The 24,835-nt window shown below is 44.9% G+C and overlaps 1 protein-coding gene across 1 annotated transcript in view; it reads right to left on the bottom strand.

The window, feature by feature from the left end:
* TSNARE1 (t-SNARE domain containing 1) overlaps positions 1-24,142 on the bottom strand; it is a 282,756-nt gene extending 258,614 nt beyond the window's left edge. The window contains exon 1 of the mRNA XM_072602914.1: positions 24,036-24,142. The gene's annotated coding sequence lies outside the window, so the exon portion shown is untranslated. The remainder of the gene's footprint in view (positions 1-24,035) is intronic.
* Positions 24,143-24,835: the final 693 nt, after the last annotated feature.

The raw sequence follows: 24,835 nt of genomic DNA, 5'->3' as shown, positions 1-24,835 counted from the left end.
ATAATCACATCTATCCTGCCACTCTTACAAGATTTTTATGAGAATCAAATGGGATAATACAGATAAAAATGCTCTGCAGGTGTAAAGTCTTTAAAGTGCTATTATAATTATTGTAATCAGCAGCAGTAGCATTAGTAACGAAATTAGCTGTATCCTAGACGGTGCAAGACAGAGCTAGGTAGAGGACCCAGCCTGGAGTCAGGAAGACTTGAGTTCAAATCCAGCCTCATACACTCACTAGCTGCATGTCCCTGAGCAAGTCACTTAATTCCTATTTGCCTCAGTTCCCCATTTGTAAAATGGGGATACATTGGAGAAGCAAATGGCAAATCACTTCAGGATCTTTGCCAAGAAAAACCCACGGACAAAGTCCATAGGACCACAAAGAGTCAGACAGAACTGAACAATAATAACCAAGTATATTGTCTTTAACTTCTCTAATACCTCACTGTGCTCTAGAGGTGAAGCTGAGTCCAGGAATGTTATGCCAATAAATCTCTACCAAGATATCCCAAGCTGGAGATGCCTGAAGCACAGGCCTGGCAATGCATCAGTCATCTGGGAACAACTCCCCTGCCATTCATTCAACTTGGGACAGGAGTTTATTAAATGCCTCACTGCGCTAGGCATGATGTAAGGCATGGGAGATGCAAAGGAAACAACCCCTACCCTCACTGAATTACTTGGGCAAAAGCAACATCTGCACAGATAAGTAACACAAAATGCCTTCAGAATAAATCGGTCGTCACTAGAAGGCTGGTGAACAGAAGCTGAAAATTTGGGGCCACAGCCACTGAAAAGACTGCACACTACAGCATGGAGGGATTGAATCTGCATTGATGGGGGGAAGACCCAACCAAATGAAAATGCAGGCCTTCTGAAACACCGAAGATGCTTCAGAATAATAACTTAATTACAATAATGATAACAACAATATACTTCTCATTCTCCCTTGTATCACAGTTATCTGCGTGCATGTCATAGCCATCCCCACTCCATCTCACCCCCATTTCACTACAAGCTCAGTAAGAGCAGGTTTTAAGTTGTGTCTTTGCATTCCTAGCACTGATTATAGAGTCTTCTATGTAGTAGGAGCTTAATAAAGAAATATTTATTGAAGTGAAAAAAAGCAAAAGAAAAGGAAGAAGAGGAGGAGAAAGAGGAAGGAGAAGAAGAGGCTTGACTCAAAGTACAGAGCTAAATTCACAGTCACCCTCCTCATTCCCCTCACAATCCCCCATGCTTTGATGGTCTTACCAACAAAGGGAAAGCTCAGTCAAGGTCTGTCGGGAACAAAGTCCTTAAGTCTCCCTAGATGATAGTTAAGATGCCTCCTCACCTGAAATGCAAAGGGGGCTCCTGAGAGCTGGAGGATTCATCTGCTTCAAAAACAAGAGCCCCAATGTTGCCAACTTCACATCCCTTAGCAGAAGAAAGACTCCTCTCCCTCTGAATACTCCACATCTCCGCCTTCCATACTCAAAGTATTGAAGTTATTCTTCCATTCTTATATCCAATTCATTACCAAATCCTGGCAATTTAGCCCCACCACATCTTTCCCATCCACCTCATCTTCCCTGTTCCTACCACTGCAAACCTTCATACCCACAAAGATGGGCTACTGTAACAGCCTCCTAAAAGACCTTCTCCCTCCTCCAAACCACCCTTCATACGCCACTAGACACACTTCCTTCTAAGAATGGAATTTAGAGGTAGCCAAGACCTTAGACATCATAATATTCAAATTCCTCATTTCACAGATGAGGAAAACAAGACCTCAAGAGGTCACACATTTATAAGGAAGCAGCAAAACCCAGGTCAGAATCAAGTGTTCTTTGCACTATACCCAGTTGTCTCTCAAAGGTCTGGACATGTCATTCTTCTCCTCAAGATTTCTCAGCGGCTCTTCATTGCCTACATGAAATTCAAATTCCTGATCCAAGCAATCATCACCTCCACAATCCAATGCCTCTTTATTTTTCCAGTTTTATCCTGCATACTTCCCTACTCGCATTTTGCTTCAGCAAAATTGGACTGCTTAAATATACATTTTACCCTCCCAACTCTGTACCTTTGCTCAAGATGTTCCCTGGCACAGTAGCTAGCACACAGTAGGCATTTAATAAATGACTGACATCTAAAATGTTCCCAAATTCCTCCTTTAATTGTTAATTCCATCCTTTTAAATCCTGATTCAAATATCCCCCTCCCATACTTTCTCTGATTCTCCCTGTTGGTAATGAACTTCCCCCAAGACCTCACATTGCACCTATTAAGTAATTGTGTATCATAATCAGTCTATTGCGTCTTTTACTCCTATCATACCACTAGATTGTAAGCCCCACAAGGATAGAAATTAGAAAGAACTAAGAGTTCACCCAGCCAAACCAACCCCTTTATTTTAGAAAAGAGGAAACTGAGATCCTATGAACTTAAACGATTTGGTCCAGTAAGTCAACAACTGTTTATTAAGGGCTTACTAAGTGCCAGCCACTATGACTGAAGTTAGAAATATAAGCAGAAGCTTAAGCTAAATAAAGGCAGTATCTGCCCTCAAAGAACTTACATTCAAATAAAGGAAGACAATATGTAAAAGGAAGCTGAAAGGGGAAAGTGGGCAAGGGGGAGGAAGGTGGAGAAGTTACCAGAGCAAGGAGTGGTAGAGAAAGTCCAGAATCAGGAGTGGAGCCCAGAGAAGAATAAAGATGTGCCTGTCCTGGGCATATTCCTTAAAATGGAGGTTCTGGAAAGAATCAATTAATCAGAGGAAGGGGCTACAGGGGTAGGGTACACTTCAATAAAAGTAACTTGTGTTCTTCAAATAAGAGATACTTAATCCCTGTTGTCGGATTGTTTTGAATTATTAGCTATAATATCATCACTAATAATAAGTCACCGATTTGGTGAGACATTATTAATCATAAATGACATCCAAACTACCCATAAATACTGCAACGGGTCTCTCAGAAAAGCATCATTTAGGCAGCTGTGTCCCCCCACCTCTTGAAACCTCCTACAGATTGCCACCACCTACCCAGGGCATCTGCCTCCAAAGTCACACTAACCCTGGAAGCCCTAATACCTTCGACATCACCTCAGTTTGTGGCTCACAGCCAGCATGGGTGGCCAGACAGCCCGTGATGCTGCAGCCAGCAGGCGAGGGTCCAATGTCTACTGGGACATTTTTTTTGACTTGATGTTAAACCAGGTATTCTGGTTCCATATTTGATATTCTACCCAATACACCTCATTTTTAGAGGGAGAAATTGAGACCCAGGGAGTAGAAAGAATATGCCTTAGGTCACATGGTTGGTGGCAAGGAAGAGATGAGATTCCAGATCTCTAGATTTCTAGTTGGCAGCCCCTTCCAAAACACCCCAAATAGCCTGTCAAATGGGAAAATCTTAGAGCAAGAACCAGAGAAAGTCGACTTGTCCAAGTGACTGAAAGATCCCTGGAAAGGCCATGTAAGTCAGGATAACCTCAGCTCTTCGGTGGACTTTTTTGTTTTGTGGTTGGTGTTTTGGCTCTGTGTGTGTGTGTGTGTGTGTGTGTGTGTGTGTGTGTGTGTGTGTGTGTTTAACAGCAAGAAGAACTGAGCAGATTGTAATAGCAATTACATGAATCAGAGTGTTGTTATAGCGACTTCATCTCCCCCTGAAATGGAAGACTAGACAGAGTTCAGAAGGATGCCAGTACTGGGCAAAACGGATACCTAGCCACATCAAAAGGCCAGTGGGTACTGAGAAGAGACACACAGCCTTCTTTCTCTATGTCCTCTCCCTGTGTAATAATGGATGAGGAGGAGGAAAAGGAGAAGGCAGAATAGAGTTCACCTTTATAGAAAGGACTCTTCAGATTTACAAATATCTTTACCTCTGTCATATCATTTGATCTTCACAACAGTCTGGCAAAATAGATATTTTCTAGTACTATTAGCCTCAGGAGACGCAAGGAGGTTCAAGTGACTTACCCATGGTCATATAGCTAGTAAGGATCAAAGCCTGCATTTGAACCCAATAGAACACGAGCTCCTTTAGGGCATGAGCTGTTGTGGTTTTGTTTATATCATACCTCTAACACAATGCCAGCCACATGAGAGAAGCTTCATAAATTCTTGTTGAACTGAGTTCTTGAAGCTAGGTCTCCTGATTCCAAGTTTCCACAGAATAATAGGACCATAGATAGATTTTGAGCAGGGAGTGATACTCAGAGGCCATTGAGTTCAATCTCCTCATTTTAAAGATGAAGAAACTAAGGAACAGAGAAGTTAACTGATTTGCCCTTCTACTATGGCATGCTGATTCTACCAAAGCAGCCACCTGCCAACATTCTCTATTCCCCAGAAGAATTTCACTGAGTGGCCAAGGGGTCTTAGCAGAAAGGTACAAAAACCACATGATCAGTGGTCAGGGAGAATATAGTGATATCCACAAGAAAGGGGTCTAAGTCAAAAGGGCAAGAGAGTAACTGGATGACTTGGAATGGCCTCTCCACATTTCTGGAGATCAAGCTAGAAGGCAACAAACCTGTTATCTCTATGGAGCCAAGAGATGAAGATCTAAATTCTAACACCAATACTTAACGGCTATGGGTCCCCCAGGCAACTGGGGTCAGTGATGAGAGTCCTTAATATTTCCTACACTGCCCATTTCAAGTTCCACCTCCTTTTTAAAGTCTTCTCTAATTACTCTCAGGTGTTTCCTGAACTCTTGGTAGATCCTGGAATCTAGAGGAGAAAGCCTATCTCCAAGCTCTGCCATGTTATTCTACAGGACACTGTCTTACTTTATTTTCTGCTTAGGAGATATAAGATCTTCAGGGTAGGCTGAAAGGTGAAGGATAATGTCTCTTTACTCAGATCCTGAGGGTATGAGCCAGGTCTCCCCCCTCAGATCACAGGTTTCCTGAGGGCAGGGTTGAATCAGCAAAGTATAGCAGAAAGAGAACACTGGAGTTGAAGTCAAAAGAAGGCTTTCTACTCATGACACTGCTTCACTAAGTGGCAGTGGATAGAGTGCTGGTCCTGGAGTTAGGAAGATTCATCTCCCTGAGCTCAAACCTGGCCTCAGACACTTATTGACTCTCTGACCTTGGGCAAGGCACTTAACCCTCTTTGCCTCAGTTTCCTTATCTGTAAAATGAGCTGGAGAAGGAAATGGCAGATCATTCCAGTATCTTTGCCAAGAAAACCCCAAATGGGGTACTAAAGAGTCAGACAAAACTGGAAAAATGAAGTCGGCCATCATTTAACTGCTCTGGACCTCAATTTTCTCAGCTTTAAACTGTACACAGCACCTTACTCACAAAGTTAGTTCAAAGACCGAGAAAATATGTATCAAAGTGAATTATAAAATTGTATCAAGAGCAATGATGGTGGCAGTGTCCCTATCTCATCCCACATGCTCTTCAGGCCTTGACATAGCTCCCCTCATAGGAAGCACTCAAAACAGGCTCCCTCAATTCTGTTAATGCCTTCGTTCCTGCTACCCTTTGGTAGCCCTCCAAATCCACCCCTGCCATAAGAGTCTGAGGAGGAAGGAAAGGAGGAGGAAGAGGAAGAGAAGGCAAAGCACGGTCAAGGATCTGAACCTGATAGAATATAAACTCCCTGAGGGTATAAACTGTTTCATTTTTATAAAGTAAGCATTAAATAAATGTTGAATTGAAAGTACGACATAAAAGCCTAGGTCTGAATGCTACCTCAGGCCACACTTGCTGTGTGTCCCCAGATAATTGATTAAGCTTCTCTTAGCCTATTTCCTCATCTAAAACTGGGATAATAATACCTCTGGGTAGCTCTAATCTCATAAGTTATCAAGAGGATCCAAGGAGCTAAGGTATGAAAAATGCTTTGCAAACTTTAAGTTACCACCTAAATACCAGCCATCATTATAACTGTTGTTTTTGAATTATTATTATCATTACTAGTCTTCTGATTTTCATTGGTCTGGAGAAACTCCGGGTGAGGAAAGTCCCTCCATACAGAGTGCCACCTGCTCTGCAGTTGCATTTCCTGGGCACCAGGAGGTTAGACAAGTTCAGGGTCACCCAGCCAGGATGGGGCAGAGGCAGGACCTAAACCCCAGCCTCCTGGACTCAGAGTCCTACTCTCTATCTACTAAAGTCACCCAATATCTTCTACAGGAAGCCTACACTCATTGACTCTGTTTGGCCCACCTTCAGTCTTGTTTGAGCACCAAATCACTGAGTGCTAGAATGGGGACCACGAAGATTGAGAGCACAGAATGTTCCCAACAGAAGAGACCTCAGAAAGGATCACAGGATTAAAGTCTCAAAGACGGAGGGGACAACAAGATCATCTGTTTGAAACCCTTCATTTTATGGAGGAGAAAGTAAGGTCAAATTATTTGGTCACATTGGTGGAGGGGGCGGAGAGAAAGGTTCAGTTCTGCCATTTATTACTTGTGAAAAATTGGGCAAACCACAGAACTCTCTGAGATTCAGTTTCCTCATCTATAAAATGAGAAGTAGTAGACTAAATCTATGAAGCTGTGACTCCACGATTCCCAGATTGGGGCTCTCTTTGCACTGTGCCCCCCCCCCCCAGCCCTCATATTAGGTGATTCTTAGAATGCAAAAACCTGCCATTGGGTCCACAAGCAGCTCAACAATAAATACAAGGGAAATTTAAAAATATAGAGTGTGTGCCTGGATATTTATATCCTAGCTCTCAAAATAGAGGCAGATGAATCAAGAGAAGGACAGCCAAGGAGTTCCACTTATTAGATTAATGAAAAATAAAATTCAGATCAAAGTCATTCCCCCCTCAAGCTGGTACAGCACCTACTTCAGGATGGAAGGGAAATATGGGATGTAGGGAGTGGGGAAAGCACTGTGCCAAGCGCTGGGAATGTAAAAACAAAAGTGAGAGCGTCCCTGTCCTAAAACAGCTCCTTCTAGATAAATAAATACAAGAGTTACAAAAAAATAAATGCAAAGGCTATGTTGTTGCTGTTGTTTTGAGGGGAGGGAGAAGGACAGCTTCTAATGTCTAATAGGAATGTGTAATAAACTACTTTTCTCCTATGCAGGATGATAAGGAGAGTCAACATGCCCCCCACAATTCTAATGACATCCTTCAACTTCTTAAGCATCTTTAGTGTCTCCCCAAGGTCAAACTACTAAGCCTGGCATTCAAGGCCCTTCCCACTCTAGCCCTAACCTACTTTTCCAGCCTTTAAGACTACTACATTCTAGTAATTCTACTATATTCTGATGCTAGTTGTAGGCACATTTTGGAGACTTCCTTTGGGAAATCTGGTTCACAAAGAAGGCATAGAGTCAGCTGCCAGAATGTATTCAAAACCTTTATGGCCTGGTTTTGCTGGCATAACCTTGGAGAACTCAGGGTCATTTCCACACCACAATCCATGAAGGGCTTTACCTGACTATGTGATACATTTCCTTACCACAGGGAAGCTCTGGTGTCAGAACTACTCCACCCACAGAGATCCCAATCCACCAATGATTTAGACACCTGGGAGTTAATTCACTCAATCAACTCGAATTAATAAATACCTGTTCTGTGCCAAGCATAGTGCCAAGCACTGTGAATGGAAAGACAAAAGTGAGATAACACTGACCTTGAAGCAGTTCATTCACAGATAAATAAATACAAGATCTATAAAAAATAAATGCAAAGATTTGCTATTTTAGGGGGAAGGGAGGGAGGACTAACGATGGATGCCATCACAAAAGGTTTCTTAAAGGAGATGGAGGTGGAGCTAAGTCTCTGAAGGGCACCAGGGTGAGGAAGGGAAGGGGAGGAGGGGCAGGTGGGATGGGGAGGATCAGCCCCAGTGTCAAGTCACAGAGGACAGAAATGGCATGTCTTGCATGCAGCAGAGTAAGTAGGCTGGTTTGTTTGGAGACCATAGTCCATGAGGGGGAGTAGAGTGTAATCAGCCTGGAAAGGTAGATTGGAGCCAAACTGTGAAGAACCAAACAGGAAGTTGGTATTTTATCCTAGATCTACCAAACAATATGCATTTATTGTGCATTTACTATATTCCAATTACTATGGTAAGGGTCCAGGATACAAAGAAAAAGATGGAAACAGTCCCTGGACCCAAGGAGCTTCTAATCTAAAGGAGATGGGGGGGGGACTGTGGATGGGGGACAGCAAAGTGTATGTAACTAGGTACAAGATACACATAGAGCAGATGCAAGGCTACCTTAGAACAGAAGGCTACTAGCAACTGGAGGAACAAGGAAAGAATGCAGAAAATGGACTTTGAGCTGAGACTGCAGTGATGTCTGGGGTTGTAAAAGGCAGAGGCTTCCAGATATGGCAAGAGCCAGTGGCAGACACAAGCCAGGAGATGGAGAGGTATGGGGCAGAAGAGCAAGCTAAGCCAGTGTGGCTGGACTGTAGAATGCTCTGGAGGTAGACCAGAAAGTTAGAAAGGGACAAAGGCATCCAGAACTTTAAATACCTGAGTTTGGACCTGATCCCAAAGGCAACAGAAACCATATGGGCTCACTGAATGGGCCTGGTCAGACCTGCACTTGAAAGAAGATCGCTTTGGCAGTTGAGTGGAGGATAGAGTGGAAGATGGAGAGACCTGAGGCTGGACTAAGGGATGGGCAGGGTGAGAGAGAGAAGGGTTGAGCATGACACCTCGCCAACTGAGGTAACTGGGATGATGGTGCAGAAAGTGAAACCTTCCACATTAAAAGGTAAGCTCAGAAGAAGAGAAGGTGGAGGGGTGGGAAGAAGAATGATATCCACTTCCCCACGCTGCCTCAATTAGCATCCTTTTAGTGGAAGAATAATGATAGTAATAATTTCCCAACTCTTCAATACTCTACAATTTACAAAATACTTTCCTCTTGATGGCTCTATAAGACAGGTAGTGTGAGCAGAATTGTCCTCATTTTACAGATTAAGAAATTGAGGCACAAAATGGTGAAGTTTTGCCCAAGGTCTCAAAAATTGTAAGAATCAGGACCTGAACCCATGTCATAGTCTTAAAAGCCGGAAGAGACCAAGTGAGACCTGGGAAGTCAAATCCAGCCCTCCTGTTTTATAACTAAGCACCCTGAGGCCCAGAGGATAGAGATGGTTTTCCCAACAGCACACACCTGGCAAGTGCCAGAGGCAGACACGGAGATGAGTCTTCTGACTCCATGTGAGAATATTATGAAAATGAAGTCTTCTTGGAGGCAGCGGCACTCAAGTCAGGTCTCAGAGAACCAGCAGGTTTTTACCAGATGAGGGACAGAGGCCAAGAGTGGCTCAGCTGGGCAAGAGGAGCCATAACTCCTTCAGAGCCTGAGAGACAGACTGAATTGCCATGGCGGCCCTCTTCTTCTCGGGCCTTTGAAGACTCCCCTACTCAAATTCAGGTTGCTATTCAGTTCTAGCTGGAGGGAGGCTAGAGCAGATGGTGTTCCAAGTTCACATCCTGCAGGGAAGGCTAGCTACAAGCCAGAAACCAAGAGACCCTTGGAGACAGCATGGGCCCAGACTGTGGTCAGCTTCTGGCAGCTACTCCTTTGAAGTGTACATGAATGGAAAAGCTTCTGATGGCAGGTGTCTGTGTGAACAAAGAGAAACTTTGGGAGAGCAGGGAAGGGAGAGATAAAGAGCACTGACCTAGGAGTCAGGAAAACAGGGTTTTAGTTCCTCCTCTGCCTCTGACTGCAGCGTAGCTCACACAAGTCACTTCTTTACCCTGGGCCTCAGTTTCCCCATCTGTAAAATGAGGTTGGAACTATATAACCTCTGCAACTGCTTTCAGCTGATGTTCTATGTCCCATTTCCAAGTCTTAAGAGTTCTTCTAGTTTTGAAAATCTATTTTCCATAGTCTAAGTTCCCTTCAGGATTTCCTCTGATTTAATGACAAATAGACCTGCCCTAAACTGGCTCTCAGGAGATCCCCCAGTTCAGTCAGGGATCTGTTTTTGTGACCTCTAGCAAGTGGCTGCCCCATTCTGTATCTTAGCTGACTCCAGTTGACCTGTAAAGCAGGATCACTGAATGATGAGTTCACCTAGAGTAACCCCTCTAATTCCCAAATGAGGAAAGTCAGAATCACAAGTGAAGCTCTTCCCTCCATGGTCACACAGACAGGAAGTATGAGAGCTGGATGGCACACAAAGGGAGGCCTGGCAATCAAGAGCACCAGATTGACTTGCTGATAGTTGAAGTTTGCCTAGGGCCCTCCTGAGATAGGGTGCATTTGTAAGTGTCCTTAGCATATGTGAGGGGCCAGAAATGTCCCAATGAGCATGAAGGTCTCAGCCCTAAAGGTGGTGGGGCTCCCATCCTTAAATACCCCTAGAGAACAATTCTTGTCGATTGAACCTCCATGGTATCTCTCCGCTCAAACAGCCACAGCTCTAGTTCAGATACTTATCACCTCTTGGCTGGGCTACCGCAACAGCTTTCTGGTTTTTTCTAGGCTCTCCACTCTCCAATAAGTCATCCAAAGTAGCCAAAGAAATATTCCTAAAGCATAGGTCTGACCGTGTCACTCTCCTCCTCTGCAAACTCGAGGCTCCCTATTGTCACTAGCAACAAATATGGATTTCTTTGGAATTTAAAGCCCTTCGCAATCTGGCTCTAGTCCAGATTTCCAGCCTTATTATACAATTAATTCCATTCACACAGTATGTGACGTCCTGTCTCCTATTCCCTTGCCTTTACAATTTCTCCCACCCTCACCCACACAAGGAATGGACTCTCTTCTCACCATAGCATCTCAAAGCTCAGCTCAGAGTGTTAGCTACCACAGGAGGACTTCCCTGACTCCCCCAGACATACCCCAGGTGCTAATGCCTCCCCTGCCTATATTACCTAGTATTTACTGTGCATACATTTTGGGTGTATTTCCACATATACACATTATTTTCCCCCATAGGATAGTAAGTTCCCAGTGGGCCGGACCTATTTCATTTGTCTTTCTATCCACAATATCCAGGCATGTAGCAGATAGTTATTGAGTGATTAATTGATGAGCTGGGAGTATTCGGGGGGGTGGGTGGGGGGGTGAGGGTGTTTGATGCTAGAGAACTGATAGGGTAATTACATGGATAAGCCTGAAGACTTTCCTCACACTGGTCATATTTCACCCAAAGCCCAGGGGACCCTATAAACATCAGTCCTTTTCACCCTCTCCTGTCACCTACTGAGTGTACTCTGTTTCCAGGTTCTGGCCCTGACTCTCCCTACCCAGAGGTCCTCTCCTTCACTCCTTGATTCTAAAGTGAGGGTGCTTTCCACATTCAGATACTCAAAGTGAGCTGTTGTGCCAGCACCGTTACCCCTAAATTCATTGTCACTTTCTGGACATTCTGGTCCAAGCCTGGGCATCAACCCACAATCATCCCCCCTGACTCATTCCCATTCACTCACTGCCTCCTGTGGGTGTTGTCTCCCTGCCCTGAGCAGGGCAGGCTTCAGCTCTCTTTCTCATGTTCTTTCCCACCTAGGAGCAGCTGTAGCACACACATAGAGCTCACTAGGACTGACTGATACATTTTTAGGGTGAGAATTTACATCTAGGAAATCAGCAAACAGGGCTTAGTAGATTGTCTTATTATTATTATTTTATTATTTTTATTATTTTATTACATACATTTATATATTATTTTATTATTGTTTTAGTATCTAGACTTAAAAAAGCGATAGGGAAAATATTAATAATACAGATTAAATTTAAAAGAGTGCTGGGTATCTTCAGAGAGCCATTGCTCAACATTTTCCAGCATGCCCAATCCAAACCCTGACCCTGACCACAAACTGAGCATTAACCAGTTACAGAGAGTGTCTGAAGATGTCTCTCACACTCAGGCACTATGGGTCATGAGAAGAAGAGCACCAGGTACAGGAACAAAGGGTTCATAGAGGAGAACAGGGGCAGGCCTCTGACATCACATGGGGCATCATCTCATCCTAAAGCTCCTAGCCAAACAGGTTTCAGCAGTAGGCTCTACCACATCCCAAGGATACAATGAGGGCAGGCATCTGACTCCTGGAAATTGAATTCCCATCTTCTCTTTCGGTAAGTGTTAGATGAAGTGTGGGGAAAATTATTTATTTTTCAACCACCTCTTTTTTTTCTCCTATAAATCAGTTTTTCCTTATTCTCTGAGAAATGTACCAACATGTTAGCTCTAAGAAAAGGAGTTTAAGGTAGGGGAAAACTTTCCAAAAAATATTTTTTAAGTCCTTTTAAAGTCTTCTTACTGTGTTCATGTCACCAACAGACTGCCTCCTCTTCACTTCTCCAACAGCATTTCTGTCTATGATTAAGTTCCTACCAGGTTTGAAAGCTCTCATACCCCAGGTCTTCAGGTGCCCATCCTGGCTTTGTCAATGAGAACTTGTATAACCTTGAGCAGGTCACTTCCCTTCTGGGGACAAAATTACAACCTATGGAAGTGAGAAGGCTGGATTTGCTCTCTAAGAAGGGCCCTTTGAACTCTGATCATCTATGACTTTCAATGACCTTAGTTACATAAGTGTGCACTACCTTATAATTAATTTTTCCACATGGATTTTCCCTCCATGACTAGACAATGAACCCTAGAGGTTCTATCTTAATCCCCATTACATCCCCAGAGGGTGATCACAGAGCCCAACTCAAATTTATATAACATGGGAAGGTGTGAAGTATATTAGTAGCATTAATAGTGTTATCCCCATTTTACAGACAAGGAAACTGAGACTCAGAGGTAAGGTAGCTTGAATCATGGTCACATGAATCACACCTCAGCTAGAATTCAAGCCTTCTATTAATGACTCAAGTCCAATGTCCCTTCCACTCCACCATGTTGTCCCCCAATAAGGCTGGTTGGCAGAGCACATAATCTATTCCCATATAATCTATACTATATTCCCATATAGCAAAATGTGAAACTACTCTGGAAAGTCTAGCTATCACCCTCGAACAAAAGCCCTAAAAACGCCAATGCATGTCCACAAGAGAGCAACCAGGATAGTAAGGAGTCTAGAAAACATGGCATGTGACATTTCATATTTAGTCAATATGCCACAAACATAGATTACATCCCATTATGTATCAAGCATCCTCCTCCAATGTCTGTCTCACTGTAGCGTGGGGGTGATGCTGAACCCTTCTATCTATGCCATGCCAACAGGCAGGAGCTCAGGCAGATTGGACCAAGAGTTCAAATGTGGGCCCTGCAATGGACTCTGTCTGTCACCGAAGACCAGTATGGGATAGCTTCTGTGCCTGTCACCCAACACCAATGAGGGATGACTTCTGTGCCACTTTCACCCAAGGCCAATGGGGGATGGCTTGCATGCCTGTCACCCAAAGTTGACCAGGGATGGCCTATCACCCAGAGGCTGACCACCAAATGACATTTTTCATATTTATATAGCATTTTAAGGCTCACAACACTTTCCTCACAATTACCACTATGAATCACAAAGTTCATCTACTCAGAAGTGTGATTTGCATTGACAATGGGGCTGTTCACCCTCATAAAATTCAGTTAAATTCAATTCAGGAAAACATTTATTAAATGCCTCCTACTATATGTTAGATATCAGGTATATAAACACAAATGAAAAAGAATTCTTGCCCAGAAGAAGTTTATATTCTACAAAAGGGAAGAGGGAGACAATGGCTAACCAGTGAAGCTAATACAATATACTTTAAAAAGAAAGCAAGTGTTGACAAGCAAGGCAGTTGGAAAAGGCTTACTTTAGGAGGTAGCACCTTCATGTCATAAGCATTACAAATATTAAAGTAAGTCCTCATGTTAATACCATGAAAACCAGTTGAAGGAACTGGCCAAGGATCCTGAAAGGACTCCCAGGGGTTATAATCACTCACTCTTTACAAACAGCTGAAGGGTAGAAGGAATTTGGAGTATGGGAGGAAAGGAGGCTCACAAAAGTTCAATGTCTAGACTTTCATTTCTAAGTAAAGACAAAGGGGAAGAAGTACTCTGGGGGTGTCTGGGAAGACACTTCCGTAGACAGGAGAAGGTATGGAATAATGTCCAGAGTAAGGTAAGAGGTCTCAAGGTAGTACCATGAGGATCAACTGAAGAAACAAGGGAGATGCTTAGCATGGAGAATTAAGTTTCAGGGGGCACATAATCATTCTGTTTTTGACAATCAGAGGATATTAGATAAATGAGACATTGTACTGTCCTGGTTTGCTAAGGGCAATGGGCAAAAGCTAAAGAGAGACAAATTTGGGTTTGAGGTAAGAAAAAAATATTCTAACAATGTGGAAATTTACTTCAAAGTGGAATGGACTAGTTAGCTCAAAGGGGAGTAGGTTCCCCTTCACTGGAGGTCTTCAAAAACAAAGCTGATGACTACTTATCAGAGAGGCTGTAGAGGGGACTCTTCTACAGGACTGAGTTGGACTAGATGGCCACCTAAGTCCCTACCACTTCTGAGATTCGGTTCTGCTCAGCCCTAGAAGGAGAAGGAAGTCACCCTACTGTGGCAGTTAAGTCACTTGCTCTCAACTGGGACTTGGCAAATTCAGGTAATTTGCTCTCAAACTAGGCCCCCTGCTGAACAGGAGAACTGCTATTCTTCCTTAACTATCTCATCCTCCTCAGCAGTTGTTCTGAACCTTCTCCTTCTTTCCTCAGGCCCCTAGAGCCCCCTCCCACCTATGCTTCTTCATCAAACAGATGCCCTGGACTTCTTTTCTGAGGAAAGATTCATCATATACTCCTTTCTCCCCTGTTCTCCATACCTCAAAATCCATCTTCACCCATCCTTTCCTCCTTCACTTTTAGCTCTAGAGAAGAACCTGACCTTCCCCTTTCCATGGCTTACCTGTGTCTTCCATCCTATCCCCTCCTGTCTTCTCCACAACCTTCCTCAATAAATAAATGTGTGTCTTCAAGATACTGTACATTGTGTATATGCATATGCACATACATACGTGTATGTGTGAGACAGTAGAAACACACATGCAACAATATGCTTGTATGCAAAATCTTCATCTTACTAGCTGCCAACAAACACCTGCTAGTCTGCTCAGGTGTTGTTCAATCGTTTTCAGTTGTGTCCAATTCTTCATGATCCCATTGAGTTTGTCTTAGCAGAGATCCTGGAGAGGTCTGCCATTTCCCTCACCAGCTCATTTTAGGGATGTGGAAACTGAGGCAAACAGGGTTAAGGACTTGCCCTGGGTCACATAGCTGGTAAGTATCTGAGGTTGGATTTAAATTCAGGAAGACTCATCTTCCTGACACCAGGCCAAGGGCTCTATCCTCTGCACCACCTAGCTTCCCCTTGTTCAGGCATACTCCATCCTTAACAAACCTTCATTTGCCCCCACAGTGCCCTCAAACTGTCATCCTCTGTCTCTCCTCCTTTTCATTGCCAAACTCCTAGAAAGAAGCATCTATACTACTGGCTAGCTCGACTTCCTCACTACCCACTCACTCTTCAGTTACTTGCAATCTGGCTTCCAGACTCACTAGTCAACTGAAATGCTCTCTCCAACACCACCAACAATCTCCTGGCTGCTAAATATGGTGGCCTTTTCTCAATCCTCATCTTCTTTAACCTCTCTGCAGTTTTTGATGCCTTGGGGCACCACTCTTCTTCTGGACACTTTCTCTCCCTTTGGCTTTCTGACACTGTTCTCTCCTGGTTCTCTGACTGGCTGACTGCTCCTTCCCCTCCTCCACTTGATCATTATCTTTCTCCTGCTCCATTAGGAAGGGTGTTTCTCAGGCCTCTGTCCTAGGCTCTCCTCTCCTCTCTCTACATGGATTTTCTTGGATACCTCATCTGTTCCCAAGGTTTCAAAGATCATATCCTCACAGATGACTCCCAAATCAATATACCTAGCCCCAATGTTCTCTGTCTCTGTCTCTCTGTCTCTCTCTCCCTCTCCCTCTCTCTCTCCCTCCCTTCCTCTCTCCTTTCTCTTCCCTCTCTCTCCCCCCTCTCCCTCTCTCCTCTCTTCTCTCTCTTCCTCTTTCTCTCCTTCTCTCTCTTCCTCTTTCTGTCCCTCTCCCTCTCTTTCCATTTCAACTACCTGCTGGATATCTTCTCTTGAATAAGCAACCCAACCTCATTATCTTCACCGTGAAACCCAACATATCTTCTAACATCTCTGTTTCTGTGGATAGCACTGCTGATGGGGTTCAGACTCTGGGAGCCTGCTTGAGCTCCCCTTAGGTCTTCCCATTTGATCCAGACTTTCTTACTCAAATCTAATCTTTCCATTTGATCCAGCAGTCTCCAGAAGCCCATGGGCTTTTTGTTGTTGCTGTGCCCTGGTCTCTGTTGCACTCCCCACAATTTGATCCTATTACTAGCCACTCCCATCAGGATCCTCCCTGGGTTTGATCTATCAAGACCATCTCTGAGACCCCCGACTACCCGGCGACACTTGCTTCTTGCCCAGGCCCTCCACTGTCTGATATCTCCTGACTGCCTCCAGCTGTTTCCAACCCTTGACCAGTCACCCCAGTCCCACTGAGGTCCTCCTTGGACTTCTCCTCAAGAGCCTCCCTAAACCCCTCATCCCATCACCCTAGACTACCAAACCACCCCCAGATCCCTCCTATAGTCTTTTTTTGTATTTAAGTTCCATCTCACCTCCATGAAGGTGCTCAGATTCAATCCAGCTCAGAGTCTATCTAGCTGAGATTCCATCTGGCCAGCTTGTGAATACAAGAGTTACAAACACTTAGGCTCCTTAAGAGTCAACCCAATATGGCGAATCTTTAATAAACTTTGTCTTTCTTTGGCTTTAAGAAGATTTGAGTCGAATTCATTTGAGCAGCACCCGGTGTGTCGGTATTTTGGGGTCCCCAGCACCCCTGAACCTCAACACTGCTAGTGGCTCAGTCATCCAGATTAAAATCTCAGAGCCATCCTTAACCCTTCCCTCTCCCTCCTTCTCCAGGTCTTATCCATTCTATCTCCACGACATGTCTCCCATTCATCCATTCACTCCACTCATGGAGCTACCGTTCTTGTTCAGATCCTTACAACCCCTCACTACCATTATGGTAATAGCTTCCTCACTAGCATTCTTGCTTCCCATGTCTCTTTCATCCAATCAGTCTTCCACACAACTGCCAAATAACCTTCTTAAGGCACAGGTCTGATTATTCTACTCCTCTGATCAAAAATAATCAGGGCCTCCCTATGACCTATAGGATAAAACAGAAACTCCATAGTTGAGCATTTAAGGCCCTCTGCAAATTGGTCTTTTCCTGCCTTATTTCATACTACTCCCTTTACAAATTCTATGTTACAACCAAATTAGACTATTAGCTATCCCCCAAATTCAATACTCAATCTTCTACTCCCATAGACATTCAGAAGTCATTTCCCATTCTTGGGAAGCACTCCCTCACCCTTATGACCAATTATATTCCTCACCTTCCTTCAACACTCAACCCTGTTGCTTCCTAATAGCTAGCATTTAAAAGGCACTTTAATGTTTACAGAGTGTTTTACAAAGTTATCTCACTTTTAATCCTCACAACAACTCTAGCAGATAGGTGCTATTATTATTTCCATTTTACAACTGAGGAAACTGAGGCATAGAGAGGTTAAGTGACATGTCCACGGTCACACAGCTAGCAAGTATCTGGGATGAAATTTGAACTCAGGTCTTCCTGACTCAGGGTCCAGCACTCTATCCACTGCACCACCCAGCTGCCTCCTCTGATGTTTACCTCTGAATCCTACTTGTTAGTGCTTTCTCCAGCTTCAGGTTCCACCATGCTATACATAGTAATTTATGTCCTGTCCCTTCCAGTGAAAGTCACTTGAGGGCAGGAACAATTTCATTTTGTCTTTGTGCCTCAAGCACCCAGCACAGCTGCCGCTGAAACGTAATAGACACTAAATATTTGCTCTCTCCAGGTAGATGTTGAGTAGATGTCAAAACTTAATGATCATAGCTGTTACACAATCATAAATGCGCTGCAATGGGGGTCAAGAGAGAGACCTCCATTCTACTACTAACTAGCTATGGGTTGAGCAAGTCCCATCACCTTCAGAAGTCTCTGTTTCTTCTTCTCAAGAATGGGGGAATTACACTAGATGTTGACTAAGGTCCCTTCTAACTCTTACAATGTAAAAACTTAGGACAATGCTCTGCTCACTCACTCTCACTGGAGGTTTTCAGCAGGGGCTGGATGAACCACATAAGAGAGATGCTAAAAGGATTCCTACACTGGGTGGGAAGGGAAGACAGAGGATCATGAAGATGGGCGTGAGCTCTAATAGTTTCATGGTTCCACCTCTAAGGTCCTATCTCATCTCTGCCACTTCCTAGTCATGTGGCTTTGGGCAAGTCACTTCACTGGAGCCTCAGGTTCCTCAGCCATAAAATAAAGATAAAAACACCTGCAGTACCATCCAGGGTTGTTATGAGGATACAAACTAAATTGTAAAGCACTCTATATATGTCAGCTGTCATTGTTGTTGTTATAGCTAGAATCATAAAATCATCCATTGTTAGCGCTAAAAGAGTCCTTGGTTGTCATTCAGTCCAAATTCCTACCTAATATAGGAATCCCCTGGAACATTAGGGCTGAGGAGAAGCCTTAGAATTCAGAGTACTGAATGTCTAAGCTGGAAGACATCTTGAATCCCTGAATGTAGAGCTAGGAATGGGTTGGTAGAACCTGGAATGTTAAAGTGAGAAGAGGATTTGGGAAATCAGGAGACAGAAGAGGTAATTCCAGTCCAATCCCCTCATTTTATCTGCAGAGACAGTGGAGTCCAGAGAGTTGCCATCAGTGCTTGATAGCCATAGATTTTAGCTGGATAAGATAAGTCAGTTCAGGAGACTATGATTTCTCCATTTCTAGAGACCCCATCAAAAAGTGGCATAAAGAGTGGATTGTTTGCTTCAAAGGGGGGGCCTTGATTACGTTGGGGCAGGAGAGAGGAAGAAGAGAGAGAAAAAGAGAAGGGTAAAGAGGAGAGGGAGGAAAGAGGAAGGGGGAAGAGAGAAAGAGGTTGGAGGAGAGAGGGCAGAAGGAGAGAGAGGCTGGGGATTTAAGTAGAAATTCAGCAGGCAGGCAATGGAGCAGAGAGCATTTCTGGCACAAGAAGCAGCATGAGACAGAAAAGGGACCATGTGGGACCATGGGGAGGAGACCAAGTTCACTTTGGCTGCAGCACAGAATAAGTGGAGGGGAATAGTCTGTGAAAAGGCTGGAAACGGCAGTTGGAAGCCAAGTTATGGAAAGCCCTGAATTCTAGGCTGGTAGTGAATGTTTGACAGTGATAACACTAGAACTGGAAAGGACCTCCAAGGCCACTTAGTCCAATCTCCTTATTTTTCAAATGAGGAAACTGAGTCCCAGAGAGGAGAACTGATTTGACAGTGGCAGGCCAGAGATGGAAGCGATAGCACTCGAACCCAGATCCTTTAACTCCAGTTAAAGAGCCAGTGCTCTCCCTAAGCACCAGAGGAGCCTTTGAAGTATTTTGGACAGAGAAATGACATGACAAGATCTCTGAAGAAAAGTCAGTGGGGCAGTATTTGAAGGAGCAGTGGATAGAGCACCAGGTCTGGAGTCAAGAAAACCTGAGTTCAAATCCAGTCTCAGACACTCACTACCTGTGTGACCCTGGGGAAGTCATTTAATCCTGTTTGCCTCAGTTTCCCCATCTGTAAAATAAGCTTGAGAAAGAAATGACAAGCCACTTCAGTATCTTTGCCAAAAAAAAAAAAACAAAACCCAAAATACAAATTAGTGCCACGACAGATGCCACAACAACCAATGCAGAAGGAAGGAAGCAGAGGTTGGAAAATCTGTTAAGAGACTATTATTGCAATAGTCCAAGTGGCTGAATGGTAACAACAGGCTCACTAGTGTGGTAGCCATGTGAATTGAGAGAGGTGAGGATGGAGGAGAGAGCTTATGATATTAGTAAGGACAGCAGCCCACAATTCCATAGCACTTTGAAGTATTCCTTTCTCCAAACCCTGAAAAGTGCCAGGTTGTTATTCAATAGTTGACTTCTAAGACATTGTTTGGTTTATTCTTCATGACGGCCCTATTTCCCTAAAACTAATAAAGTCCTTAAAAAAACAAAAACCTAGCTTCAACCCATTCAGAGCCTGTGACAGCAGCTTAGCACACAGTACAGAGAGCTGGCATTGGAATCAGGAAGGTCTGAGTTCAACTTCAAGCGCGGAACTGACTGCCCATGGCCACGTCACTCTATTGCCCCCAGACATGTCTCTCAGACTGCCAGCTGCAGAACAGCTGCCTATGTTGGAAGACATTTCCTCCATGAGATCTCATGCTAATGAAATCACAGGCCAGCATGAAAATCAAAAGCCCTGGAGTCCAGGGTAGACTGGGCCCAAGCTCAGCAGGGTCTGCAGCAGCAGCTGAGACAAAGGGGGCTGTACCCCCAAAGACTCTGGCTGGGTGGAGGTAAACCTTGCTCAACAATTCAGGTATCCAAGACTTTTTTTTCTAAGGTTCCTTCCAGTTCTACAGACATACCAAGGTGAAGTGTGAAGGAACAAAAGGAAAGCCCTTTCAGGTCTCCTGTTCCAGTCTAGGGCCTCTGACACTTCCAGACCCAAACCTCTGGGGAATAAAGCTGAAGTGGCCTTGGAAAGCCACATCAAATATGGATGGAGGTAATGATTTCTGAAACAACATTCTGGAGAAACAAGTCACAAGCCACGGTTCTCCCCCTCAGTCTTTCCATGCTTATTAACACCTTCACTGGGAACTACACTGCAGGAGGGAAGGAGGTCAGATCCAAGCACCAACTCCAGCTCTCTGCTCTGCAGTGACTGCACCCAAGTTTGCCAAGGGAGGAACAAAAGAACACATATGTGCAGGGATTTAATTTGGCTGCCCTCTCCCGGGAGCCTTCTCTGGCCCTCAGCTAAAGGTAAACACTTTCCCCTCAAACTTTCCTAGGCAGAATTCTGTCCGGATCTTTCTTTTTAACCCCAATCACATTCTGAACAGTAGTATGCTTTTTTGTGTGTGTGCTTTACCCCTACATGTGGAATGCAAATTTCTTGTAGGAAAAACTATCTTTTTCATTGTGGTATCTCTTCCCGTGCTCAGAGTAGTGTCTTCTTCAGGTATTCAATTCCATCATGGTACAATAGAAAGAGCATTAGATTTTGAATTCCCAGATCTATTTACTTCCTTCATGACCTTGGGCAAAACATTTAACCTCTCAGGGCCTCAGTTCCTCATCTATGACATAAGGTGTTAGATAAGTGTCCCTTCAGGGTCAAAATGAGTAAACCCAAGCTCCTTCAATATACATTTATTAGGAGCCTCTTGTGAAAACAAAATTTACTGGACCCTATGGCAAAAAGTTTTAATACGCACAATGTGGCTAATGATGGAGATCACAATTTGGCAAGAGGATATGATTCAGAGACACTGATAACCCACAACATACATTACATTAGGACATGAGAGAGCTGCCATCAGATATTTATGGTACTCCTCAGGGAAATGGTCATTACCAAGGAGGGAATCCAAGGAGGCTTCCCAGAAGAAGGTATGTATTGAACAGAGTTGGTGCTTAATAAACACGTAGATGAGAAGTCAGTCCCTAAGTAAGGAATGAGTACCCAGGGAAACAAAAGGATGTTTGGGTATAGGGAAAAGGAAAGAGGAAAAAGAGAAAATGAAGAAAGCATCTTCCCCCCTCCCCACTCCACTCTCTGGTGATCCAAGGAAACCTTTCCCCTCCTCCCAAGGCCCAGCTTAGCTATTCCAGAAAGTTCTTGATCTCATGGGACAATGATCTTTCCCTCCTAGGAATCTTTGCAGCCTTGTGACTGTTCCTTTCTTATGGTTCTGCATTCTGCTATGGTTATTGTGTATTTGTGTCATATCCTTGCTTCTGGACCGTCAGTTCCATGAAGGCAAGCACTGATCCTTAGTCGTCTGTCTCCCCCACAGACACACTCAATCTTTTCACTTTATAGGTGACCTAGGGCCCAGAAAGATCAAGCTAAAGGTCAACCAGGTACTAAGTGGCAGAGGCAGGATCTGAACTTGGACAATGACTACAAGGTCAGTGTTTTGGGCACCTTTTCCAAAAATAAAAATACTATCATTTATAAAACTATTTTAAGGTTTGCAAGGTTTTTTAAGGTTTACCTAGGTTATCTCATTTGATCCTCACAAGTCCCTGTGAGGTAGAGCTATTATTATCTTCATTTTACAAATGATGAAACTGAGACAGAAGGACTGAAAGGGAACTTGACCAATGTCACTGAAATATTAAGTTCATGAGGCAGAATCTGTACTCAAGACTTCCTGACTCCAGGTCCAGCACTCAATCCACCAGGCCACCTACTTACCTGAAGCTACATCAAGCTTTCCCTCATTAAACCTACCTCATTCTGACCACCCCATGTAAATTTGCCACAGTCACCCAAACCTTAAGGGAAAAACAACAGCAGAATCCAATTACTGCAAAACTTGGTCAAGCACATGATTATTTCAAGGAATACTAAATACAAAATCTCCATATAACCACCAGAAAAAAAAAATGTCTGCTAGAACCCTTCAACACACTTGACAATGTAGGTAATTTGGATGGTGACTCTCACTCCCATCAGCCACCAGCTTCCCCTTCTTAATCCTGCCCCAGTCTTCTTTAAACTTAAAGTCTCACCTCATCTCTACAAGGAAGCCTTCCTTGGCTATCTCAACTGAAAGTCAGCTATCCCATTTAAGAAATCTACAATCTTTGGTCTCTCTTTTTTTTTTTTTTTTTTTTTTTAAGCATTTGCCAGAATAATTTCTTGCTGTTTCACAAACAAGACATATCCTCATCTCTCAGCTCTGGGCATGCTCTCCCTACTCATCTCTGCCTACTGCCTTTCCTGGTTTAAGTCCTAATTCTGTCTTCTACAGGAAGCCTTTCCCAAGCCCTCTTAAATCTGGTCTAGTGACTTCCCTGGCAACAAAGTCAAGTGCAAGTCACGTCATCATTTCTCGGATGTCATGGTCCTCTTTGAAAACGAACGGAGTCTGCAATCTATCCTACGTAGACTTTGTATCTATTTGTTGCTCCCCCATTAGACAAGGAACTTCTTGAGGGAAGGGACTGTCTTTTGCCTTTCTGTATATTTCAGCGCTTAGCACAGTGCTTGCAACATAGTAAATGCTTCATAAACGTTTATTAACTGTTAATTAGCCACATTCCTTGCGGCATTTCAAGGACATACATGCCCTGGTCATTTTCAAATCCATTCCCTCCTCTCCACTTTCACAAATATTCCCCAAATCTAGCCTTTCATCATCTTGCCCTTTAACTAACGCAAGAACTCCTAACACGCCACGTGTTTAATAGTATTGAATCTGGGAACCAGAAAACCCGGGTTCAAGGTGGATCTCTGCCATTTACTAACTTTGGACAAGTCACGATCACTTTGGGGCTCTTTGTCCATTAAAATCGTGGAGAGGTGGAACGTGGGGTTAAATCAGTGAATCTCTGTGAATCGAAGTCACCTGGCTCCGGCCTGATCACACCCAGTTCCTCCCTCCCTCAAAAGCCTTCCAGAGCCCCCGACGGTATAAACATTTATTAGGCGCCTATTGGGTGCCAGGAAGATAAAGTCCAAACAGCTCAACTCGGCGTAGCCCCAATCAGGCTCCAACCACCCTTCCCAGCCCCTAAGAGCAGGGCCAGGCTCCTCTCCCCGCCCCCACTCGGCCACAGCCAGCCCCAGCCCCTCCCCCAAAGGGCGAGCCTACCCACCACCTCCCTCCCCCGCCCATCTCCAAGGTAGCCCGGGAGGCGTCCGCACCCAGCGCTCCTCAGACACCCCCGCCCCCGGGGACTGCAGAGGGTTCCGGGTCCTGCTCGCGCGAGCTCCAGCCCCTCCCCCAAGGCCCCCCATCTCCCCCGCTCTCCCCGCCCCGCCCCGAGCCGCGCCTCGCAGTCACGGTCCCGGGACAATAGGGGGCGCGCGCGAGGACCGGGGTGGGGAAAGGGAGGCGGGGGCGCGCGCGAGGCTGGAGAGCGTCGGCGGAGGGGGGAGGGAGGGCTCCCGGCGCGCGCGCGCCTCACCTGCGACTGGGTGGCTCGGGAGCACGCACCGTGCGGTTAACGGAGAAGGGGCGGGGGCTGGGAGGGGGAGGGGAAAGGAAGGTTTGGGTGAGGAAGACCGAACACCCAAACATCACGTGACTTTCCCTCGCCTCTCGCGCTGCACCCCACCCCCGCCCCCTTCCCGGTCCTAACCGCCGGTAACTTGGGTGGAGAGTGGGGGCGGGGTACGGAACTCCGCTCCTCCCCCCCTTTCCGCCTTCCAGCGGCATCCCCCAGGGAGCCATTCTGGCCAATCGCAGGCTGGGACTACAGCTCCCAGGAAGACCTGCGCAGAAGACCGGAAATGGGGGTGGTCTCCAGCTGGGGATTCCCCACCTCCCCGAGAGGGTGTAGAATGGTAGGACCTCGTTGGGTCAGAGCGAAGGCTACCATGGCAACGGGGAGAGCCCACTGGGATGGAGGTGGGGAGGAAAATGGTCTTCTCCTAAATCTAGGACCGTCCTAGAGTAGACTGACCTCTCGTGCTGTAAAATGAATTATGAAGTGTCTAAAATCCCGTCCTGAGCCCCGTCCCCAGAATCAATTCGGTTCAAGAAGCACTTATTAAAAGGCGATCAGCCCTGGCCTCAGGGAGCCTGCAGTTTAGATGGGGATGTAGGGGGTTGTCCACGCAGTTACACGGGCCAGGCAGTACAAAAGCGTTAGGGGAAGGTGGGGAGGGTAGGAAAGCTTACTGTCCTAGCTCTCCATCCTAGAGGACTCTCACAGTCGTTTAGTCCTACCCCGCCTGGAGTCCTCTGGTTGTAGAAAAGAGCCGA

This window comes from Notamacropus eugenii, chromosome 4, assembly GCF_028372415.1.
Source record: "Notamacropus eugenii isolate mMacEug1 chromosome 4, mMacEug1.pri_v2, whole genome shotgun sequence".
In the NCBI taxonomy this organism is placed as follows: Eukaryota; Metazoa; Chordata; class Mammalia; order Diprotodontia; family Macropodidae; genus Notamacropus; species Notamacropus eugenii.
Note: the sequence above shows the minus strand (reverse complement) of the source record. Positions and strands in the feature narration are given on the sequence as shown.